Here is a 12,128-nt window from a genome sequence, read left to right on the forward strand (position 1 = left end):
AGACTCTTCCAGACAAATGATTTGAGGAAATGGGAATTTGTGTAGAAGGTTGGCAGGGGAATATTCGTGCTTATTGATTCTGTTCCTTGAAATGTTCTCTCAGGCCCCTATCTTAGCTTCCCAAATAACTTGCTGATGGCAAAGGAGGAGGACTCAATAGAAGGAATCAGGGGATATTTAAGCTCTATATCAATTTGCCAGAGTCTTTCAAGCAATGGGGCCCAGTTAGCTATTCTATTCCCTTGGCTGCTTGCCTCTGGAAAAGCAATGGGAAATGGAGATACTGCAGTGGCATCAGCTATAATTTTTCACATTCAATTCAGATAGATACAGATACGAAGGATTTACAGCTAAATCTAAGTTTGATAATATTGATTGCTGATGTCAAAGCCTTCTCATCAAAAATATTTTGCTTTACGTTCTTTTATTCGGGGAAGGGAAAAGGTGTGCATATAAACCAAATAAAAATTGGCTGTATTAAGAGAAAGAAAAGATATTGATTGTATTTCAGCCTGAGACCAGGGATATCTTTACTATGATGAACGAAAGGGGTGTGTACTTATACAATTTTAAAATATTTTTTTATCTTTGCTCTTGAAGTGGTACAATACCAGACCTATTTATTTGAAGATAACGCTGTTCTTCTGCACAGCATGTGGCACGAATGCGGTGCAATCTTGCACCTACTTTTCTGACTTACTGTATTCAGCAGAATGTACTGTATTTCTTGAGATTTCCATTTGAGTAGAAAGTGAAGTTATTTACATAATTTATATATGCACTTTCAGCATAAATTTAAATTTCCAGTGCAGCTATCCAACTAGTCAGAAGCAATAAAGGTTCTAAAAGAACATTTTAAAAAAAATCAAATCCTAATAAGTAACAAAGAAAGCAGTTCTTATTTCATTATATAATGTTTTTCAAAAACTTGCAGATCTGAAAAATCTGAGCCACTGTGGAGGTGTTATGCTTGATGTCTAAATTATGGTAATCACACTATCTATCAGGCAAGTCTTTCTGGGAAGACATTCTACAAAGTGTACTACTAAAGTAGTAATACTTCGCCTAGCTTCACTTGGTGTGTCACCTATGCTTTTTCTTGAATGAGAAGATCTTGTGATAGTAACTCATGCTTTCATTGCCATCTATCTTGATTACTGCAGTGCTCTTCACATGGGGCTGCCTTTAATAGCCATCTGAGGTTTCAACTGGTACAGAATACAGCAAACCAGATACTCGCCAGCAGTTATCGCTAGGAGCATGATATCTCTAAGGTGTAATGTAAGCTCTACATTGGTTGCCAGTAGCTTTTGGATGAACTTTAAAGTGCTGGTGTTGATCTATAAAATGGCATGGTGCTAGGCCATCTGTAGAACCACATTTCCTGACTGAAGGAACTATTAAACTGTTAAAAATTGCACAGGGAGAAGCAGCTGCTTGTTCTCTACAATTAGTATTGTGGTGGTGCAGTGGTTGGAATGTAGTATTGCAGGCTGACTCTGCCCACTGCCAAGAGTTCAGTCCTGACCGGCTCAAGATTGACTCAGTCTTCCATCCTTCCAAAGTCAGTAAAATGAGGACCCAGATGGTTGGGGGAAATATGCTGACTCTGTAAACCACTGAGAGAGGGCTGTAAAACTCTATGAGTGGTACATACATCTTAAGCGCTATTGCTACTTTCTGGAGGTTGAATTGAGCAATGACAGGAAATGTGGTTTCCCGGTGATAGCCCCCCCCCCAGATCTATTTTGCTCCCATTCAATAGATGATTAGATTTGATTATATTTGATTCAATTCGATTAGATTAACAGATATTTGCAAATGGTTAAAGACCTGATTGTTCTCTCAGGCCTTGGGTTAGGAGGGTTAGAATTTTCTTTTGGTCTTTTCATATTATGGAGTTGGTCTTCTAGTGGTTATATTCTTTTCTTTGCTATATGCTGTTCTAAATTCTCTTTTAACTGTAAACTCTCCAAACTGGTTGCGAAGTCGGAATCCCCCTGAAACAGAATTAAATAAATAATAAGTTCCCCCTACAAAAGTTGCACCATATTGAACGCTGTTGAAAAATCCTATAGAATGTACAGGGTTGTCTTTTCCCTTTTGCTTGGAAGGGGGCATCCCTCATGGCAACCAAGGGCAACTTGTTTTCGGATCCAGGCTACAATCCAGACTGAAATGTGTAGGACACTTCCACACCAATAACATTTTAAATCTCCAGATCCTTGGAGTTGTACTCATGCCCTCACTGTTGATGTTGAGAGTTTAGCCAACATGCCCTTCTGTTTTCTCTAGCTGGCTAATGGAGCCTGCAAAAATCCTCCCTCTTTTGTTGTTGTCTTACTACAAGGAAACGAAAGGGCAAAACTCCTCACACCCACCAGCAAAGAAGATAGGAGAACAGAGCCTTGCCTATAAGAATGCCGGGTACATGAAGCAAATCAGGGTGAATTCCATTCATGGGAAACTATCCACTATTCCATAGCTTTGGACAAAACACTGGAATATAGTTTTAAATGGTTGCCTCTGGAGTAGTACCTGAACTGGAAGTTCACATTCAGACTTCCCCAAGACCAATGGTATCATGGGGATCCAGAATTGATGCAATTTTTATGAGTGAAAAAGGCCTTGGATAACCTTGTAAACAACCCCCTGTGTTAGTCATATAATAGCTATATCTATTGGTTTTATTTTCTACTTTCAAAAAACAAGTGTCAGCGGTTCAAGTAATGCACCCATAGAAAGCAGAACTCTGAGGCAGGTAGATTCTTCAAAGAACAAATTTATTGGATACATTATATTGGCACAACTGGTGAAAACCGACTCTGAAAGTTCCCGTGGTTTTCACCTAATTAAAAGAAAGTTTTTCCCCTTTCTCCAAGTCATCAGTCACATTGTCCAATAGAAATGCTGGCCAGTTGCTTGGTTACTCTGCTCCTCCTCTCCCAGCCACCTGTTGGAGTGACCTTGATTCCCACAAGAAAACCTTTTGTTTTGATTGCAAAGCCTCAGTTAACTATTTCCCTCCCCATCCCATCTAGTGGCAACCTTAAAGCCTCAAAGATGGCCCCAGCCAGGTTCGCTTCAGGGTTGACAACAAGAGTGTAATATTTCACTTGAATTACTGCAGATTAAAATGGCTCCCTTTTTTCTTATAATACCTGAACACCCCCCCCCCCCCAAAAAAAAAAAACCCCTTAGAATTTTCACTTTATGGCTGATAGGAAATAAATTTTATTTTAGGCTTACAGCAACTTTTTCCTGTTCATATGGTTCCCATTAAATCTCATGGCTTGTACATCTAGCGATACACAATTTGGTTTACCGAGCCCCCTTGGTATTTTATCTTTGCATACGTATTGGACGCCTACTGTGCATCAGAAAGATTGCCTATGTGCCTGTAATACTGTTTTGCATTACAAAACCTGCAGCATTCTCTCCCCCTCCTCCAGCCTTTTGTTAAATTTAATAAGCTATTTTCTGGGCAGTGTTCAATTCCAGTTTTAGCTGCAAAGCCTGCATATAAATGTCCTGCCAGAAGCTGTGGTGTCACAGTCCCATAGCAGTCACCACCATGGAATCACGAAATATTTATTCATGATGGTGTCAGTGCTTCTCATATAGATGAGCATGTGCAGGATCTCATTAGCTCACTTAAGTTCAGCACTAGGCTAAAATTCTCAGGAGAGTAAACTTGAAAACAGTCTTGAAAATTCTTTGTTTCAGGTATCAAATCACAGCATCTCTCTCTCTCTCCCTCCTTCCCTCCTTCCCTCTTTCCATGCACTGCTGCACATACTTGTTATCTCTGCCTAGTTTGTAACACACATCTATATTCAGATGCCTTTGTGCTACTTAACACGTGTATTAATTATACTGTAAACTGAGTGGACCTCCTAGTGCAGGGGTGTCAAACGCTATTTCATTGAGGACCGCATCAGGGTTGCGTTTGACCTTGGGGGAGGTGGTGTGGCCAGCTCGACATCACTCGTGTCGGGGGCGCCTGTGGTGGCCCAAGCGCTCTGCTAGCGAAAACAGGCTTCCAAGCTCCGTTTTTGGCTGCGACGGCCTCTTGCAACCCTCTGCCAGCAAAAATGGAGCTATGTTTTTGCTGGCAGACACACTGCAGGCCGGTCCTTCGCTTTTTCCAGATCAGCCCTGCGGGCTAGATCTAAGCACCTTAAGTTTGAAACCCCTGTCCTAGTGTGTTTTGCAGCTGATAAATGGTGATCAGCTCTACAAATGTAGGTGAGAATTGAAGGGCTGAAATCCTTGTTTTTATGAACTGTTCATTCAGAGTATATTGACGGCAGAGCAGGATCACCATGAGGGAAGAGTATGAACAGCTTATATGTTCTCAACTCTTGAAGAGCCAGTTGGCAGCAGACCAGAGCCCAGCAAAGAATCAAACAGTGGAAGCTGAATAGGGAAAGCTTTGTGCCAGCTTAGATGGTCAAGATCCTGATGAGTTAGCCTTCATTAAGGAAATAGGATGGATGTATCTTTGCCAATTCTACTGAGGGTTTTTGCTCTCATGACCTTCTTGAAGTTCTTTTGGTCTTTTTCAACTTTCCCAGATTGGCCTTGAGTATTAATTAAAAATCTTATCCAGTAACCTTGCACAAAATCTCCCTGGTGGTATGTGCAGAATAACACGATTCACCATAGCTTTGAAGTTTAAATTCCAGTGCTGCTTTATTTAAAGGGCTTAGGTGAGGGGGGAAAATGTGCATCTGACTTTTTATGCAAATAATCAAAATGGCTTCATAAATGTTAACTTGCCTTGCACCATCCCTAAAAGTGGGGTTTTTTTGTATAGCAAAATATATTTGAAGGAGTGCCAGACCAAGACAACCTGAAGAGTGAAGAGGCTAAGACAAAACCTGGAGGTTCCAGCACTGTTGGTTCTGTAGATCAGAATTCCCCAACATTTCCAGCTTTGCAGACCGGTGGGGGAGGAGAGGGGATGGTTCCGTGTGAATGGCGGGCAGGCACGCAAACAGCTCCATTTGTGCAAGTGGTGGGCAAGCACGCATATTTATTTTTTATTTATTTATTTTATTAAATTTCTATACCGCCCTTCTCCCGAAGGACTCAGGGCGGTGAACAGCCAGAAGATAAAACACAGAAATACAGAGGAATGGACTTCCGGTTGGTGAGCTGCGGCGATATGGTGCTGAGTGAGTGATCGCTACTCCTCAACACCGCCTGTCACCACGTTTTGGGGATCCCTTCGGGGGCGCGGGACCTGGAGAGCCCCGCGGACAATAGAGGGAGTCTGGCGAGCGAGAAAGTGAAGCGCAAGCACTTCTCGCAAATCCGGGCGGCTCTGTCAAACCAGCGTGAGTGTGTCAGCCTTTTAATGGCTGACTTGAAGCTGTGGGGAGCTGACAACTAGAAGGAAGCAAGGAAGATCAGAGGTGGCAGTGGCGTGATTGAAACCTACTTTCCCTGCCTATGTGGATTTAAACATCAAAAAGGGGTCGGCGTAGACGAGATCGAGGGGCTCAGAGTGGAACCGAGCGGCGCTGGAGATCAAAGAGCAGTTTGCCAAGGCACAGAGCTCGTCTAGCCGGCGCAGAAAAGGAAAGTCTGAGGGCGCTGAAACTGTCTGCGTTAAAAGAGGTTTGGTGGAGCAAGGAACACATAAGAACTCAGAAAATTTTGTTCCTCATTTGCTGGCCATAGCGGGAAGGTGAATTAAGCTGAAGATCGGATTTTACTTGCCTGTATCGGAGAACAGGAAGTGCAGCCATTAAAGAAGCCTGACAGAGCAAAAGCTGAAAAGGACAGGCATAGAGACAATCTAGCTGCGAGATTTACCATAGAGCTTCGGCTGTGGCTAAGGAAGAATTGGAGGAGATTGGAGGAGATTGCTGACTGAGTGAAAAAAAAAAATCAAAATCAAAAAACTTCCTCTTTGTGGAAAATACCATTTGTCCCTTATTGTATCTTGATAGCTTTCCTCTTTATTCTTTTTACTCTTTATAACGCTGTCCTTAACCCCCTGACCCTCTACATAGTAATAGTGTTATTAATAAGAACTGTTAATTTTTAGGCTGTTTAAGTCTTGTTTTTATTTGCCTATAAGATATACTATTATACAGTGTTATTTGATCTGCACGCATTTAATTAATTATTTAAGGATACTCACTTCTATCTATAGTAATTCTGCATATTTTATATATCAACTTATTAATATTTAGTAATATAAGAATTACAGTATTTTCTTGGTTTAGATATACATAATATACTCTCAAGCTATGATATTTTAAATCTTCTATATATATTCCGCTGCTTAGCATTTATAGTATTTATTTATTTATATAGTATTTATTAGTATTTTTATAATATTTAAAACTGTAATTGTATTTAAAATCAAGTATTCAAAAATTCCCATTTACAGCATTTATAGTACTTTAAGCATTTAAAAGTACAATATTTAGCCAAATTAATTGCTATAGTGATATATTGATTGTGACTTGTTGATTAATTGATATATTGATTGTATAGTATTGAATTGTCTAATCCATATATATATATATAGATATATATTAAAAAAAAAAGATAATAGAGGCGCTAACTGGCGAATGAGAATTTGGAGTAACATTGATAGGATAATTAGAGAGCAAAAGAAAATTTTGAAAGAAATGACAAGCATGTCATTCACAGCGGGGAAAACAGGAAAAAAGACTCCCTCTAATCCCACTATAACGACAACCTCTCCGGCGACACAAAAATCAACAGAAAGCCTGGCAATGCAAACTCTGCAAGCATCATTAACCCTGATCCAAGAAACAATGATGGCAATGCAGGAAAAACTGTTAAATAACCATGTCGAATTAAAATCAGACATACATGCATTGGACCAGAAAATGAATGAAATCCAAACATCAATAGTTAATAATGAACAACAAATTCAAAAAGCTGAAACTAGAATTGACCAAACTGAAAAGAAATTGGATATTGTGGATCAAACATTAACAAGTCAAAATAAAGAGTTAGAAGACTCAATAATCCAATTGGAGATGGACCAGGCTTCCTTCTACTTGCGATTTCAGAATGTTGTCGAGGACAAAGAGGAAGACCTAGGTGAAAAGATGGCGGAGCTGATAGCTGATGCACTTCATCAAGACAAACAGGCGATAATTAGGGAGCTGGACGACGTATACAGGGTCCAGACTAACTACGCAAGAAGGAACAAGCTTCCTAGAGAAGTACATATCCGCTTCGCACGGAAAAAAGTTAAAGATATTCTATATAACATGGCAAGAGACGAACAGATAACATATCGAGGAAAAGAAATAATAATCCTAAAACAGATACCAAGAAGAGTCCGGGAGATGAGGAAGGGATACAGATTTTTGGCCATACAGTTGAACAAAAGAAAGATACTATTCAGGTGGCTTCTCCCAGAAGGGATGCTAATAACCTGGCAAGGAAGAAAAATCAAAATAGAAAGCCTGAGTACAGCACAAGATTTCCTTGACCAGTTGAGAGGTGTGGAAGAAGAGCAGGGTAGCAAGGAAGAACTAGAAACAGCAGTAGTGGAGGAGGAAGCCCTACACCAACAGAATACGAACGAAGCAACTGCAGAGGGGAAGACAGAAGAAGAAGAAGAAGCCAAAGAGAAGAAAACAAGACCAGTAAGGGCTGTAAGAAACAAACAAGAACCAATAATCAGATAGAGGTATAGAGATGAATGACTTGAAGCTAATATCTGTAAATGTCAATGGACTAAATGATTACAAAAAGAGGAAAAGAATTTTAACAAAATTAGGTAAACAAAATGTTGATATAATGTGTTTACAGGAGGTACACATAAAAAAAGAAGAGAGTAAATGTTTAGAATATAAAAAATTCGGTCAAACATTCGATTCACTGGCAGAGAAAAAGAAAAGGGGGGTGGTAATTTACGTAAAAAAAGGAATTGAAGCAGAATTGAAATTCAAAGATACAAAAGGTAGAATTCTCATGATTGAAATTAAGAGAGGGAATTCCAAGGTATTATTAGTGGGCATTTATGCCCCAAATAAAAAACAGGGAGAATTTTTTAAGAAACTCCATGAACAATTAGTGAAAATGGCATATAACGAAATCTGTATGATAGGGGATTTCAATGGTATTGTGGACCCGGAGAAGGATCACAAGAGCAATAAAGAAAAAAAAAATAAAAGGACAAATCTACCGAGAGCTTTTTTCGAGTTAGTCGATGAATTAGATTTAATTGACATTTGGCGTACCTTGCATCCAAACGATAGGCAATATACCTTCTTTTCAAATGCACAAAAGTCGTGGTCCAGGATTGACATGGCATGGGTTAGTAGAAATTTGGGGTTAGAAATCGGAACAGCAGTAATTAACCCAAATGATTGGGCAGATCATAATCCGCTAGAAATTAGATGGAAGCTTGTTCAGAGGAAATACCAACGGAGGTGGAGGTTAAATGCTAAATTATTGGGCGACAAAGACTGTATACAAAAATTCAAAGAAGAAATAAACTTCTTTTTTAAGGAAAATGAAAACAAAGGCACATCTCGCGCAATAGTATGGGATACAATGAAGGCCTATCTGAGAGGAGTCGCGATTTCATATACTGCACATAAAAATAAAGAAGAAAGGAAGATTCTGGAAGACCATTTAAATCACATAGGAGAATCAGAAAGAAAACTCCAAGATAACCCAGAAGATGAAGCTGCCAAAGAAAATTGGATGATGTGGAAGCATAAAGTAAATATTATGGAGCAAGAAGAGCTGGCACAAAGAATGAAAAGAACGAAACAATATCTTTTTGAGAATACTAACAAATTGGGCAGGTGGCTGGCTTATAAATTAAAAAAGGAAAATGAAAGGGGAATAATTCATACCTTAGAAGACTCTAAGGGCGAATTATTGACTAACGAGGAAGGAAAACGGGATAGGGTGAGAGAATACTACGAATCCCTATACAAAGAAGAGGAGATACCGGATGACAAAATAGAACAATATTTGATAAAAGCAGAGCTCCCACAAATAACTGAAGATGAGAAAGAAATGCTCAACAGAAAGATTACAATTGAAGAATTAAAAACAGCCCTCTCCAAATTGAAAAATAATAAAGCTCCAGGACCTGACGGATTCCCAGGGGAAATATATAAAAAATTAGAAGAAATACTCCAACCAAAATTAGTAGAAATTTTTAATGATGTATTGTTAGATCAAAAAATCCCAGAGTCATGGAAAGAGGCGCATGTTACACTTGTGCCGAAAGAAGGTGCCGACCTAAAACAAATTCAAAATTACAGACCAATTTCGCTCCTAAATACTGACTACAAATTATTCATGGGTATAATGGCAGAAAGAATGAAAAAGATTTTAAATAATTGGATATACAAAGACCAGAACGGATTTTTACCGGGGAGACAAATTAGGGATAATTTGAGAATCGTGCTAGACACACTAGAGTATTATGAAGAACACCCCGGAAAACAGATGGCTCTGATCTTTGTTGATGCTCAAAAAGCATTCGACAATCTAAATTGGAAATTTATGATTAAACAAATTGAGATTATGAAATTCGGAACAAATTTTGAAATGATGATTAAATCTATATATAATAACCAAAAGGCGAGCATCCTGGTGAATGGGGATAGGACCAAAACATTCCAAATTAGTAAGGGAGTAAGGCAAGGTTGTCCCCTATCCCCCTTATTGTTTATTTTGGCCCTAGAAGTTCTTCTCCGGAAAATTAGATCTAACGAGGAAATAAAAGGTTTGAAGATCAGGAAGGAGACCTACAAGACGCAAGCATTTGCGGACGACGTAGCTTTAATCCTTGAAGACCCCATAGAATCGGGACCTAAAGTATTAGAGGAATTAAGTAAATATGGAGAGGTGGCAGGCTTTATACTGAACAAAACTAAAACCAAAGTATTGATCAAGAATACAACTGAGAGCCAGAAGAACGAGATAGAAGAAGTATTAGGATTACAGGTTGCCAAAAAAATTAAATACTTAGGAATTTGGATTACATCTAGATGTTCGACCTTGAAAGACGATAATTATATTCCCCTAATTAGAAAAATGAAACAAGACCTAGATAGCTGGAAAAAAATAAAACTATCACTTTTGGGCAAGATAGCCACAATTAAGATGAACATCCTCCCCAGAATATTATTCTTATTCCAAAATATACCGACAAATCTAAACAAAAAATTTTTTTTAGAATTAGACCAAATCATTAGAAAATTTATATGGGAGGGAAAAAAACCGAGATTTTCCATTAAAATTTTAAGGGGCAAAAGAGATATAGGCGGATTTGGACTCCCGGATTGGGAAACATACTACAGGGCAGCTAAGCTAGTTTGGTTAAGAGACTGGATCACCCTGGAAAATGAGAGGATTCTCACTTTAGAAGGCCATGACTTGCAAAAAGGCTGGCACGCCCACATTTGGGACACGGAGAAGAAAAGGAAGACACATTTCCACAGACATAAAATTAGAGACTCCTTGGTTCAAACATGGACTCAGATTAGGCAGAAATATTACAAAAAAATTCCAAATTGGCTCTCAACGATGGAGGCCCTGACCCACCCAAATAGGTGGGAGAGGGAGAAAATGGGCAGATACAAAGATATTTTGGACGAAGGAGGGAGGCTTAAACCAAATGACACCTTACGAGAGCAAGGAATAACCCTAGATTGGTGGACCTATTCACAAATAAAATCCAGATATCAGAGAGATAAAGAACAATACGGTTTAGAACTTGGACCAAATGGATTGGATAAAGTCCTGATGGGAACAAATAAAAAGATTCTGGCAAAACTATACAATTATTTATTAGGCGAGGGTAAGTTCGAAGATGTCACAAAGAACCAAATAATTGCATGGGAGAAAAATATAGGGCGTGATATAAATTTTGGGGAATGGGAGGAGGCATGGAACAGAAATCTTAAACTTACTAGAGCGGTGGCATATAAGGAAAACCATTACAAAATGTTGCATAGATGGTACCTAGCCCCGGCCAGACTAGCAAAGATATATTCCAATATACATCCCAACTGTTGGAAATATGGCCATGGTCAAGGCACCTTCTTTCACATGTGGTGGACATGCCCGGAAGCGAAAGGATACTGGAATAAAATTAGGAGGTGGTTACAAGAAATAATTGACGAAGATATTGAACTAACACCAGAGATTTTCCTCCTGGGAATAATAAAGAAACCATATAGAAAGGAAATGATACATTTAATGATCCACATAATTACAGCCGCTAGATTGGCATATGCACAGTACTGGAAAGAGAAAACTCAACCACCAGAAGAGCTTACAATTAAGAAAATACTCGAGTGCGCAGAGATGACTAAATTAACTTATGAATTAAATGATGAGAAGTCAGTTTACTATATGGTATGGGAAAGGTGGTACAAGTGGTTGCATGATAAAATGAAAGAAAGATCTAAAGGTGTGTTAAATATTGGTTAAAAGTGAGTTGAAATGTCACCAAATACTATTTATGTAAATAGTTAAAACACTGCACATCCGATACTAATTGAAAATGTTATCATACTTATGTGTTTTATGTTTTATGTTTCTGTTTGAATGTTTGTTTTTCCTCTTTTCTTTTTTCTATTTTTTATATTTTTTTTTGTTTTTTGTTTTGTAAAAAACCTCAATAAAGTTTATTTAAAAAAAAACAAAAAAAAACACAGAAATACAAAATTTAAAATAAATTAAAACGAATTAAATAATTTAGGCTGAATTTTAAAATACCCCATAATTAAACAGATTAAAATTTATGTTTAAAATTTAAAAGAGGAGAAGATTTAGGCCAGGCCAGCTTGATGAAATAAAAATGTTTTAAGCGTGCGACGGAAGGTGCGAAGATCCGGGATCCTCCGTATCTCCGGGGGGAGCTCGTTCCAGATTGTAGGTGCCCCCACAGAGAAGGCTCTCCCCCTAGGGGCCGCCAGTCGACATTGTTTGGCAGACGGCACCCGGAGGAGCCCCTCTCTATGGGAGCGTACTGGCCGCTGGGAGGCTATTGGTGGTAGCAGGCGGTCCCGTAGATAACCAGGTCCTAAGCCATGGAGCGCTTTAAAGGTGGTAACCAAAACCTTGAAGCGCACTCGGAAGACCACCGGGAGCCA

The 12,128-nt window shown here is 38.9% G+C and overlaps 1 protein-coding gene across 4 annotated transcripts in view; it reads left to right on the forward strand.

Moving 5' to 3' along the window:
* PIGG (phosphatidylinositol glycan anchor biosynthesis class G (EMM blood group)) overlaps positions 1–12,128 on the forward strand; it is a 76,278-nt gene that overhangs the window by 59,481 nt on the left and 4,669 nt on the right. The window lies entirely within an intron of this gene.

Source organism: Pituophis catenifer, unplaced genomic scaffold, assembly GCF_029215685.1.
Source record: "Pituophis catenifer annectens isolate HBS135680 unplaced genomic scaffold, rPitCat1.0.hap2 SCAF_2, whole genome shotgun sequence".
NCBI classification, from domain to species: domain Eukaryota; kingdom Metazoa; phylum Chordata; class Lepidosauria; order Squamata; family Colubridae; genus Pituophis; species Pituophis catenifer.